Below are 13629 nucleotides of genomic sequence, written 5' to 3' on the forward strand. Positions count from 1 at the left end.
ACGGGCATCAGGAATGTTCCCCGGGTGCAGAAGTCTGGCTGCAAAGATGTCCCCATCCCTCAGAGCCCTAATCCTATGTGCTGATCTGGGATGTCAGGGAGCCCTTCAGTCACTTTTCTCCAGGAAGGAACACAAACATAAAAGAAATCACAGTTCTTTTTATTTTATCTCATTTTAATTAATAAGTCACATTTGTTTCAAAGCATAAATAATGTGTCAGAGCAATCATACCATATATAACCATATATAACTGGTAGTTAAAATCAGCAGACCTGTGCTGGACGGCCATGCCCGAACTTTGACGGTGGGTATTCATGATCAAAAAGTGTAGAGGATGTACCCCAGATCTGGGGTTGTGCCTAGTTATCAATAGGTGGCTGACTTAACCTGCCCATAAGCTTGGCATTTTTATGAAGATACTTTTAAGCCAAATGGTCTCTATTTAGAGGAATTTATAGCAGGTAGTAAACATTCCAAGGGCATAGACTCAAGCTGGGCAAAAAAAAATATATTGCCCCTTGTGAAGGCCAGAACTGCCCGTGTAGCACACTGAATACTCAGCTACCCTGCCTTCTTACACCACCAGAGAAATAAAGGCGGGGGGTGGGGGGGAGTCTAGATGTTCTCTCCCCAAGGACTGTGCCCCGCTGGCAGCTTCTTAGGAGGGAGCGTCTGCAGCAATGTGGATGCTTCCGCATCTTTTACAAGTTAAGAGTATGTAGGGGGAGGATCGCAGACCCAACGCCAAGTGTGGTGATGCTCTGCTGACTCATGCCAACGGCGGCTACTTCCTGCACCTGTCACTGACAAAACCATTTACTTAAATTCTATGATGTGCGCAGCATTCAGTTCAGTGTTGAGGAAAAATGAGAGTGAGACACAAGCCCTTCCCTGAAGCTCGTGTTTGATCCAGAGGCAGACCCAGGCATACACTCAAATTATGAAGGCAAATGAATGGTGTTCCTACGGGCACTGGCAGGATGAGAAGAACACCACGGGAGGCCCCGGCAAGCAAAAGCCAGCTGCAGGCTGCGTCCTGGAACCCAAGTGTCACCAGAGTCATGCTGGAAAATTCCATCTAATCTTTTCAGTCATGTTTTTCCACCCAGTGAATCCACTTTGTCCCATTATTAGAGGATGTAAACAAACTAGCATATTTGGATTAAAGTTGGGAAATTCAGATACCAAAATCTGATCAAAATTGAGTGACCTGGAGTAGTCAGTCATTTGGAAGATGCAGACTAGGGAAAGATTTTTTGCCCCCCACGGTATTAAACGGTGCTGATCCTATTTTCAAGAAACCAAATGGCTCACTGAGGCAAAGGAATTAAAGTACCCAAAAATGAAACATACATAGCATGCCCAGAACTCCCTTTGTTCTTAGCATGGGTGAGCATTTCACAAATACGTTATTTTGTGGCTCCAAAGAGAAAGTAAGCATGAGATTCTCGATGGAAATCGGCCATGAGCATGAGAAGCGTTCAGGTCTATGCTGTTGTCCAACTGAGTCACCTTCTCCAGCTACAAAATATGATTTCCTCAAACCAAAATACATAGAAGAATGTCAACATAATGAAAGCAGAGTGCTATGTGGAAACATGGGACTACTGGGGAAAAGAAAGCACACATTGTCCTCATTGCAAATAGAAAGAGGGGAAAAAATCCCAGGAGACAGATGAACATCCACCATGATATCGGTTGTAAACAGTGAGTTCTCTGCTGGCATGAAGGGTGTAGAGTTGCAAGAACCCTGGAACGACTCTACAGGTTTAAAGCCAAGTGCCAATGATTCTCAGTCATCGATTTCCTGATGCCCTGGCACCACTCCCGTCCCACCCTCTACCCCACAACATACAAAAATAACTGTATTGTTTTTACTTACTGAGGGGGCACCTTCCAGGCTTCTCTCTTGACCCTATGTATGGGTATAAACAGATAGATTCATTTTATATGAATGGGATTGCCCTACATACACTGACCTACAACCTGTCCTTTTTTATAGCATTTATTAAAGTGGAAAAATACCTAGGTGAAAAAAATCATCATTATGACAGTTCCATAGTATTTCATCCATACATGTTCCAAAATGTAAAATATCTCCTAGGTTACAGTGAAAAGCATTGCACACACATCTTTGCACATGCATGGAATTATCTCCGTAGCACAAAGTTTACATTTTGAGACACATTGCCAAACTCTCCTCTGGAAGCTTCTACCAACTCATATTCCTGCTAGAAGTTTATAAGCCTAGTTTTATCTATTTCCTTACCTACACCACGTATTGTTACGATATCTAATCAGGGCCATGTATACAGATGAAAATTCATCAGCGGTATTCTAGTTTGCACCCTGGAATGTAATCGTTCCGGCTTTGGGGTAGATCACCAGCTCAGATCTATCCAAGTTCTTACTAGCTACGTGACTTGGTCAAGGAACAAAGCCATCTCTGCCCCAGCTTCCTCATATGAGAAATAGGAATAATAATAGTATTTGTACCAAATAGAGTTGGCATAAAATTAAATGGAATAATAAATGTAAACACTTGTGTCAGAAAGATAACACAACATAACAAATTGGGGTTTATCCCATGAATGCAAGGTTGATTTTTAACACTTGAAAATAAATGCCATTCACCATATGGACAAAGTAAAAAGGGGAAAACCATGAGATCATCTGACAAAAATTTTCAGCAAAAACGGAATAGAAAGAATTTCCTAAACCTGAAAAAGAACATCTATGAATCCCCTGGAGCTGACATCACACTTGGTGAAAGATTGCCTTCTTTCCCCTCCTGACTGGCAACGAAACAAGGACGTCTATGCCCAGCATCTTCATTCAACATCGCACTCAGGGTTCCACCCAGGGCAGCAAGGCAAGGAAAAAATTAACAATTAAAAGTCTTCCAAATTGGGGCGCCTGGGTAGTTCAGTCAGTTAAGTGGCCGACTTCGGCTCAGGTCATGATCTTATGGGTCATGGGTTAGAGCCCCACGTCAGGCTCTGTGCTGACAGCTCAGAGCCTGGAACCTGCTTCGGATTCTGTGTCTCCCTCTCTCTTTGCTCCTCACCTGCTCACACTCTGTCTGTATCTCTCTTTCTCTCTCTCAAAAATAAAGAAATGTTAAAAACTTAAAATTAAAAAAAAAGTCTTCCAGATTGAAAAGGAAGAGGCAGGGGTGCCTGGGTGACTCTGCCAGTTGAGAATCCAACTCTTGATTTTGGCTCGGGTCATGATCTCACAGTTCATGAGACTGAGTCCCTTGTTGGGCTCTGCACTAACAGCAGGGAGCCTGCTTGGGATTCTCTCTCTCTCTCTCTCTCTCTCTTTCTCTCTCTCTCTCTCTCTGTCCCTCCCCAGTTCACACTCATGCACTTGCTCGCTCTCTCTCAAACTAAATAAATAACTATTCTTTAAAAAGAAAAGGCAAGAAGCAAAACTGTCTATCTGCAGAGTGCCTACCTAGACGATCTGGTATATTCCACCAAACACTCTTCAAATGAATGGCGGAATTTACGAGGTTGCAGGATGCAAAACAAGAAACAGAACTCAGTTGTGGTTCCATGTTCTATCAACAGTCAGAGTTTGAAATAAAAACAGTAGCATCATGTACCTTAGTGCCAAAATATATGAAATATTTAGGGAGAAATCTGAGAAAAGATGCACGAGACCAGCATGCTGCAAATTACAGAATATGGCCGAGAGAAATGAGGGAAGACCCAACCAAATGTGGAGACGCACCATGCTCGGGGCTCAGAAGACTTGGTGTGGCTGAATACTGATGGTCTATCTGCAAACTGAACAATGAGTTCAGCACAAACTCAACCCAAATTCCCATGGGTGTTTTTGTGGGAATGAGCAAGCTAAACGGACGATGCTAAAATTTGTATGGAAATGCTAAAGACCTAAGAGAGCCAAAACAACTTTGAAAAATAGCAAAGGTCAAAGACTAATTGATGTCAAGGGTTATTTTAAAAGTGTGGTACTCAGGATAGTGTAGTGTTGACATGAAGATTGACAAGGAGATTTACCGATGCCACAGAGTCCCGAAACAGACCCACCCACAAATGGACAATTAATTGTTTACAAATGTGCAGAGACAATTCCATGGAGGGAGGGCAGCCATATGCACTATATACAAAAATTGCCTCTAAACGGAGAAAAAGCTGAAATGTAAAAAACCAAAACCAGGAAATTTCTGGAATAAAACCCTGGAGAAAATTGGATGGACCTTGAGTGATACAAAAGATTTCCTAGAGACTACACCAAAAGTATGATCCATGGAAAGCAACTGATAAAATACACTTGGTAATAATTAAAAGTCTCTCGTCTGCAGCAGACACTGCCAAGTGAATGAAAAAAGAAGCCATGGACTGGGAGACAATATTTGCAAAGTATATACCTGATGAAGAACTTTATCCAGGTAGAGCTGGAAAACATACAGAACTCTCAAAACTCAATAATAAGGGGGAGAAACTCAATTTTTAAAACTAGGCAAAAGATTTGAAAAGACACGTCACTCACGATATGCTTTTGAAAATAAGCTCGTGAAAAGGTGCTCACACAATGACAGCCACAATAATTCACGGCTATGTGTGCATCGGTGTGTTTAAATTTTTAAAGGCTGACTACTGCGAGCCAGGATTCTGGACGAACTGGACATCTCATGCCCTGCTCGTGGAGATGGAAAACGATACAAACATTTCAGAAACCAGTTGGGCAACTTCTCCAAAAACCACGCCCACCGTACAACCTGGTCATTACACCCCCACAGATTTACCCAGAAGAAAAGCATGTGTTCATATAAGACTTGTACACAAATGTTCACAGCAGCTATTGATAATAGCTAAAAACCTGAAGCAACCCAAATTTCCATCCTCAGGTGAGTAGATAAATCGTAGCACATCCATCCAATGACATACTAGTCGGCAACAAAATGAATAAATCATTCCTTTCAATGAAATGAAGGAACTGTTGATGCACAACATGGAAGAATCCCAAAATAATTACACTGAGTAAAAGAAGCCAGAGAAGCAAAAGGTACATATGGTATAATACCATGTACAGAAAACTCTAGCAAATGCAACCGACATACCGTGACAGAGAGCAGATCAGTGATTGCCCAGGGATGGTGGAACCATGGACAAGTAACAGAGAAGAATCACAGGGGGTCCTTTTGGGGAGAGGGTGATATATTTGGGGGTGACAGATATATTCATTATCTTGACTATAGTGATGGTTTCACAAGAATATATATGTCAAAGCTTATCGTATTTTACACTTTAAATATGTACAACTTATTATGTCAATTATATTTCAATTAAAAATATGAAACATTTCAAATAGTGTCAGGACAGTAAGTGCTCAACAAATGTTAGTTAATGTTATTTTTTCCAACAGATGGTTTTTCCGTGAAGTGAATGGCCTAATCTGATGGTTTTCTACTGATTTAACTCTTTTTTTGTAAGACTCCTTTTAAAATGGAGATAATTAATGAATCATAGCTTAAAATCACTTCCTCCAGCCCTTCCTGTGTCTTCTAACTTCATCATAGCACCATAGATAAGTTTAGACACACCATCAGTCTTTCCCAGGATGGCTTCTGGCTTTCAAGTCATATTTTTAAAGAGAGGAATTTGATTTTAAATAATCAGTCTTGTCCACTTTTACCAGCCTTGCTGAGGAATGATTTATGTGTAAGGGAATCCACCCATTCTAATTGGAAGTTGGATGATCTTGGGCAGGTTTCCACAGTCCTGTTGTTACATTTCCATCAGCCCAGAAAGTTCCCTCCTGCCTGTCTGCAGCCTCACACCCCTCTATCCCTGCTCCTGGCAACCACATACCGGCTTTCTGACAATGTTCCATTCCTAGAATTGCATGGAAGTGACGTCGTATTAGCGATGATGCCATGTATCTTCCTTCTTTTGTATCTGGCCTCTTTCACTTTCCCTGGCTTCTCGAGATTCTTCCACGTTGTTTTGTGCATCAGCACTTCCTTCCTGGTATGTATGGACGTACCACATGAGTGTGTTGATCCACTCACGTCCTGATGAACATTTGGTTGTTTCCAGTGTTTCGTGTGTGTGCGTTTGCTATTATGAATGACACTGCCATGAACAGCCATGTACATGTCATTGGTGTGGAGATGTGTTTCCATTTTCTTTCCTGGGAGTGTGGTTCCTGGGCTGTATCCTTAACCTGATAAGACATCACCAAGCTGTACCGTTTCTGTCTTCCACCGGCAACGCAAGTGTTCTAGCTGTTCCGTGTCTTTGTCGACACTTGCCCTTGTCAGTTTGTAAGATTTTAGCCATTTCAGTGGCTGAGTAGTGGTTCTGTCTTGTCCCTTGTCAGAATTTATTCATGATCAAAGTGTCTTCCCAAAGACATGATGATCGCAAAGTGAAAACATGCCTCCTCACACACCTGTCATAGTTTTAATGAAAGATTTAGGGTATAAATTTAGCTTTTATAAAGATTGGTTCATTAATTAGAGCTTTTATAATAAACATTATGACGAGTGTTGTTAGCTATGAAGCAAATAAGGAATTCATCATTAAATGAAAAACATTTCACGCATTTTATCCTACAGACGTTTGCGTCACTAATATCAAAATAAAGATGGGAGAAAAAGATGGCCAAGATTAAAATTGCATTGGGGCGCCTGGGTGACGCAGTCGGTTAAGCGTCCGACTTCAGCCAGGTCACGATCTCGCGGTCCGTGAGTTCGAGCCCCGCGTCAGGCTCTGGGCTGACGGCTCGGAGCCTGGAGCCTGTTTCCGATTCTGTGTCTCCCTCTCTCTCTGCCCCTCCCCCGTTCATGCTCTGTCTCTCTCTGTCCCATAAATAAATAATTAAAAACGTTGAAAAAAAAATTAAAATTGCATTGAATACTTCTGTAATCCACTGCATGGTACATTTTATTAAACTCAAATCCATAGTCGATGGGGCTCCTGGGTGGTTCAGTCGGTTAAGTGTCCAGCTCTTGATTTTGGCTCACATCACGATTTCACGGTTTGTGAGATCAAGCCCCGCATCAGTCTCTGTGCTGGAAACAGAACCTGCTTGAAATTCTCTCTCCTCCTCTGTCTGCCTCACTCTCTCTCTCTCTCTCTCTCTCTCTCTCTCTCTCTCTCAAAAATAAATAAATAAACTTAAAAAAAAAAACCTAAAATCCATAGTTGAGTGAGAAGGGTGTGTAGAAAAGGACACCTGCAGTTCAGTCACAGGCCTTCTGAAAATACAGAGAGCCCACAGGTACCTCTCATGGGAATCAGGCATCCCAGGCCCATCTGTGGGGAGATTGGGGGCTGGTAGAATATATCCTTTATATATAAATACTCATGCACACATGCACATATGCACTCAGGAATGAGTAATTGGACTTGGATTAGAATAGATTGGGGTATTAATTTAGTACTCAACATCATTATAGAGATACTCTGCCAAAGAGGAAAATGTTATCAAACAGTATCATTAAAAGTCCATCTTTTTTTTTTTTTTTTTTTTTAAGTAGGCTTCATGCCTAGTGTGGAGCCCAACGCGGGGCTTGAACTCACAACCCTGAGATCAAGACCTGAGCTGAGATCAAGATTCAGCCACTTAACTGACTGAACCACCCAGATGTCCAGAAGCCCATTTTAACAGCCCTTTCAGGTGTGCTCCGTGCCCCAAGGCATGTCTGTGGATGAAAGCTGTGGCTTCCATCCGTGGCCTTTGCTGGCACGGCCACTGTGAAGTGACAGCCGTGGCAGCCGGAGGTGCCGGCCAGGGTCCCTCCAGCCCACTCATCAGCAGCACCTGCAGCCCATGGTTTAGGTCCAAAGCCAGACCAAGGCTGGGTTCCCAGAGTCCTTCACATCTCCGTCTTCAGACCATCAGCTCTGCTTACTTGCTTTCTGCCCGTCCAGTGAAAAGACTCTCCCTAGCATCTGTAATCCATATCCTTTCACATTCCTAACATGATAGAGAGTTTCCAAAAATGATAACCCTGCACAGGGACTTGGGGCCATGATCTTAGCCCAAGGTCCCCCACATGGTCATCTTTCCTGGAAAATATCTTGAAATTCCTCATCTCTGTGACTGTTTGGAGATGCACACCCAAACCAAGAGGCTAAGAGGCTTATAAGAAAGAACCAAACTATGTGGTGACCTTTATTTCTCCAAAAGATGGTGGAAATATTCTACCACAGGCCCCAGATATGCAATACAAACTTCTTTCCACTATAACTCAAAAACCAGGGATCCTTTATATGTTTCCTAAAAATCCATACTTTTACCGGCAGCCACCCATAAACAGCATGGGTTTTTTTCTTTTTTTTTTTTTTTTGTCTCTTTTACACTTGATAAGATGCAAACAGTGCCACGTAGTCATTGCTTTTGGTGTATTATTTCAAGAACGAGGGGTGGGCTTTATTTCCCAGACTGTGGAAGCATATCCAGGGTCTTACTGTTTGAAGATTAGGGTGGGAGCCGAGGGGATGAATCCCCTCACTGCTTCCTTTCACTGCCACTATTTCTGCATTGGACACAATCAACAAAAAAATATTAATCACAGAGTCTTCTGCATCAATTAGCACCAATTAGTGCGTTTGGCTATGTATTTTATAAGATGCCCCAAAATAACTGGGGAAAAAATGGCGTCCCCTTAAAGAACTACCTGAGCAGAGTCGACATACAGGCATTGTTTGCAGAAATGGGGGGAAATAGCCAAGATCTTACCTTTCCCCAATGAGGCCCTCTATTAATATATACCTGTGCACATTTTTATCAGAGGAACTAATAAGAAGATAGTGAGGAAGAAAAGTTAGCTATTAGATAACAATTCTCCTGCCAAGAGCTATAATCTGACACAGATTGAGCTGGGCATAGAAGTCCATTAATGGTTCACGGCTCATACAATAATGACCTACTAACCTGACGTGGTGTAGCTCTCACATTTTGCCGTCCCCTGGGATGCTACTGTCACTGTGTTATCTATTGCCTGCTTCCCTATCAAAGAAAAAAGCAGAGCTGAAATGTATGTACGCATCCAGCTCTGTAGTTCATTGCACACCAACCCCGGCAAGCGGAGGAACAATAGATTTATAAGTTTATCCTACATTAAGCCAAACATGCCTGACTGCACTGTAAATTACTAAATAATAAACCAGGTGGTGTAAGATCCTGACTTGGACAGAATATAAAAATCTATCAACCTGTAAAATACAATAACCATAAATGTGCTATGTAGCTGATGGCTCAGGTAAACCATCCACCACCAGGACCCAAGGTTTCCGCAAGAAAACTGTAACAAAGGCATGCTAAATTGTGAACTTGGCGCCTTTTCTTTTGTGCTCCCTGCCGGCGGAGGAAAGATCACGGAGTTAAAACACTTGACTGCCCGTTTTGTTTGTTCAATTTCTTTGTCTGGAATTGGCCACTTCCCTGGAATTCTGTGATTGCTCTCGAGCTGTGGCCACACAGCTTGGGGCTGGTGTCTTCCAGGCTGACGTGCGGCTCCACTGAGGGTTCTCCGGTGCCCAAACTTCACATTCAGATGAGCCTTGAAACATTCTGCACCAGCTGGAGAAAGTGGAAAACACGGAGAAAAATGCAGCCTTCGGATGATATATACCTTCCTCTCGAGAAAAATAGCTTAAAACCGAGCTAACTCAGTAAACCCCTGTCCCTAAATGCCACACTCCCCGGCCATCCCAGAGACAGAATGAAGATTAAGGAAACTGTGCCGTATCATCCCCTGCAGCCCCCGCAAGCGAGATTCCATTTGTACGAATCGCAAGGAAAAAAAATTAATTTATTTCAGTGAAAGATTCCAAAATGATCCCATAAATTGCAATTCCAAAACATACAAAGCTAATTAATTCCTTTTTAGGAGATTTTCAATAAGCAAACCAGGTTAAGTTTATATGATTTACAAACAGTGTTTACATTCATAGAGGTACAGCTAATTGCTACACGGTTTGACATCATTACAGGAAAATGCTTGGGGATGCAGACAGTTTAATTAGGGGTGGTTTCAAGTTCACTACATGATTACCATCACAGAGCTTTTCTAATACGCTTATGCAGTACTGTAATGCTGAAAAGTGATTACATTTTGCCCGCTGTCTGCCGAAATTTTGAATGAAAAATGATAATCCTTATACCAAGGGTTGCGTTCACACAGTTTGGATTTCGTTCTGAATCACACTCACCTGCTTTTCCTCGGGCCCCATCCCTTCTTGTTTTGCACATCAGCTATACGGTGACTGCGTACAAGCATTCGGGCACATCGTCAGCCCCCTTGGAGTGTTTCCAAATGATGCTGAAAACTCCATGTTTTGCAAGACATTTTAGACACAGATTTTTACCATCTGCATAGTTCAGGTACCACAGCAGCGACGTTTATAGATAATTGAGTTCCAAATTCCAACTCACTCTCCGTTTCAGTCAATAGCAATTGTTTTGCCAATTTTAACTTTTAAAGTTTCATTCTGTTAAGTTTGTTGTCATCTGCAATCAACTCAAGTTCCTAATGACAATGTTGTCACTTTTGGAAGTGCCGGGAACTTGAGCGAGGCTGGAAGTCAGGGTATTCAGGTCCTGGGACACCTGGGTGATAATAAGTCCTGTCACCATCACACAAGGGCCAGCAACTTGTGTTTGAGATGTTGAACTCCACATTTATTCTTTAACCAATGCATCACTAAGAACCAAACGTATAGCAAATTCTAGAATCCATAGGAATACGCAAAAAGCCCATGATCTTCTCCTGCCCTAAAGACACTTATAATTTAGTCCTGGAGAAAAGTCAAATTAGCTGGGATTATTTTCTTTAGGGATTAAAAAAAAATTCAAGCAATCCTGCGACAACGATTTAAACTTCAAAAATCTGACAACTCCATGCTTTTTATCGGACACACGCATATTTCTAAGCTTCAGATGAAATACAAAATGCTTTACATTCAACTGTTATCTACTCTGGATTCTGGCAATTCAGTTCAGAAAGGTGAATAAGTAAACTAAGACTCCCCAAAGCAAATGATTTTACAGTGTAAGTAACACCTTGAGGGGTATACTGGGTTTTCTCAGGAATTTCAACACACAGGCATCAAAGAAAACAATTTTCAACAAATCTTAAATTATTGGTGCCTGAGCTTAATGAAAGAGGTCTCCCCAGCTGACCGCTTCCCACAGGCCAACACCTCCGAGGATGAGGAAGGGCACACTCTAGAAGGTGAAGCATGACCATATAGTCTCGGTGTTGGGGCCCAACAGGAAGCAAAAATTCTCCTGGTGATTGGGTGCCCCGTGGGGAATCTGTGCTTTGGAGAGCTGCTTTGACTCTTCAAGGAAAAGATTTACCTTTATCAGATACGACTGCTAATTTTTCTGTTCACAATCAAATAACCGATTTCTAACTAATTTTAATTAACTTGGGCATCGTACCAAAGCATTACATATCTGTGTTAATAAGCAAATTGAGAAATTCCAGATGTAAAACTCTGAAGTCAACACAAATGATTGAAGCATTAAGAACTCGCTGTAAAAAACCAAGCCCCCTGTCTCTGGCAGACCACAGAGAAACATTTTTCAACACATCTCATTGGCTTTGGGCGTCCCTCTAAAGGCTCTTCAGTCTAGACTCTTCCACACCCCCTACCTTCTGGAAGCGCCCTCTTCCAATGCCCGGCACTCTCCCACCAGCTGTTCACCCCTCTGAAACAGATACCCGCACTACAGGTATGGCTCCAAATAGTACGTCACCTCCAGTAACGCGGAGCCCTGGTGTCTGTCCTGTGCTCGGAGGCAGACTCAGCACTGACTAGCGCCTAGGTGCACAGCGAAGTGCACAGTAGGTGTGCAACACTCAGCCATGGCTCCAGCGCTGGCTGGAGCTCCGCCTCCAGAATTTGGTCCACATCTTCAGTCTACACGCTTGTCGGCAAAGGATTCACTTCCCCTCTTGCTGCCTCTGATTCCTGTGTGTCTTCGAACCCACCAAGCACCTCACACTGTAGGCACTTAATAAACTGTGAATTGATGGAGGGAGGTGGGTGGGGGGATGGGCTAGACGGGTGATGGGCATGAAGGAGGGCACTTGTTGGGATGAGCACTGGGTGTTGTATGAACCACTGAATTCTACTTCTCAAACCAATATTGCCCTGCATGCTAACTGAAATAGAAATTAAATCAATCAATCAATCAACCAATCAATAAATAAAATTTAAAAATAAAAAAAATTATTGTTTAATTCACTGACCCCATGGAAATTGATATACCCAGCACCCAGTCCCTGAGCAAAGATGAATCACAGGAGACCAAGTGGAAAGTCTATACAAGCCCACGAGGATGTACATTACACAAGACTGTTGCAAATGAAATGATCACTGTAATTTCACAACAATGAAGGATTTGCATCTCCTATAAAGCAGAGCGTCTTCCACCATCTATATCCACATGCTGCACATTAGAAACCCCTGACATTCACGGAGGACAGTCCAAGACCTTCACAAGCCCACATCTAGGGACCTAATTCCAACAAGCTCACCTGGAATCCGTGCGCAATCAGAGATGGTTCCCCCAACTTCTGCTGATGCTCAGGCCCCTTCAGTGAGTAGCCTCGTCATGGGGTGGGGTACTCCCACAATTTTCTAGGACATTCTTTCTCATCCCCATGTAAGTTCTGAAAGGAATTCCTTCTTGGCCTGGGCTTGGGCCCCTAACCCCTGCCTTTCACTCTTGACTTTGTCCAGAACTCAGTCCCTTAGCTGTTCCTCCCTCCTTTCTTCACTGCCTCTTCATTTCCAGCATCAACAAAGAGCACTGTGAGTGAGGACAGTGTGGGGACGGTGGTGGGTACATAACGCTTTATCATGAGAAAATGAGTTTGAGTCATTTTTCAAGAATTAATGAGTCCACGAAGGAGGGAGGAACACCACAAAGCTACATCATAAAGCTGCTGCGTGTCACCCTGGCTCATCAGTCAAGAATTCACGGCACACCAAATCCATTTCATGGCATACAAAGTCCAAACGTGAGGCTCAGCAAAATTATAAATGACTGAATGTCTGGGACCTTCCGGGTCACCTACAGACAGCCAAAACCACAAAGGTCAAATCGCAAATTCCAGTGGTCGGTGGAGTCAGACCAGCCGCGTGGGTCACTAAAGCCACAAATGTTCAGTCAACTTAACAGGACACAAAAGGCTTCCAAGTTCGCCTGATTGTTTTAATTGGACAACACTAATCCCTTAACATCCCTTACCACAGAGTCTAGCTCAGATTCGTTGATTCCTGGACACTGTGAGGAAGTATATTGGTTAGGAACCTCTTCATTGCAGGTAACAGAAAACTCCAGTTGAACTGGCTTAAACAACGGGGTGGGGGGGCGTGTATCTCAAGACACAAGTTCCTAAAATGCTTGGCAGAGCGCTGATGGATACAGCAACACAGTCGAGGATCCGTCCGGGCTGCCTTTCTTCTTCCCCTCTGCTGTCCTCGACCTAGCTCCTTCCTTGGCCTGTCTCCACCTCACGGTCACACGTGAGCAGCCCAACATCCGGCAGAAGGAACAGTCTCTTCATCATTAGTTGAAATCTTTCATGGGAGCCCCCCAGCTTCTCATTGACCAGAATTGTTATCACAT

This window comes from Neofelis nebulosa, chromosome 13, assembly GCF_028018385.1.
Source record: "Neofelis nebulosa isolate mNeoNeb1 chromosome 13, mNeoNeb1.pri, whole genome shotgun sequence".
Taxonomy (NCBI): Eukaryota; Metazoa; Chordata; class Mammalia; order Carnivora; family Felidae; genus Neofelis; species Neofelis nebulosa.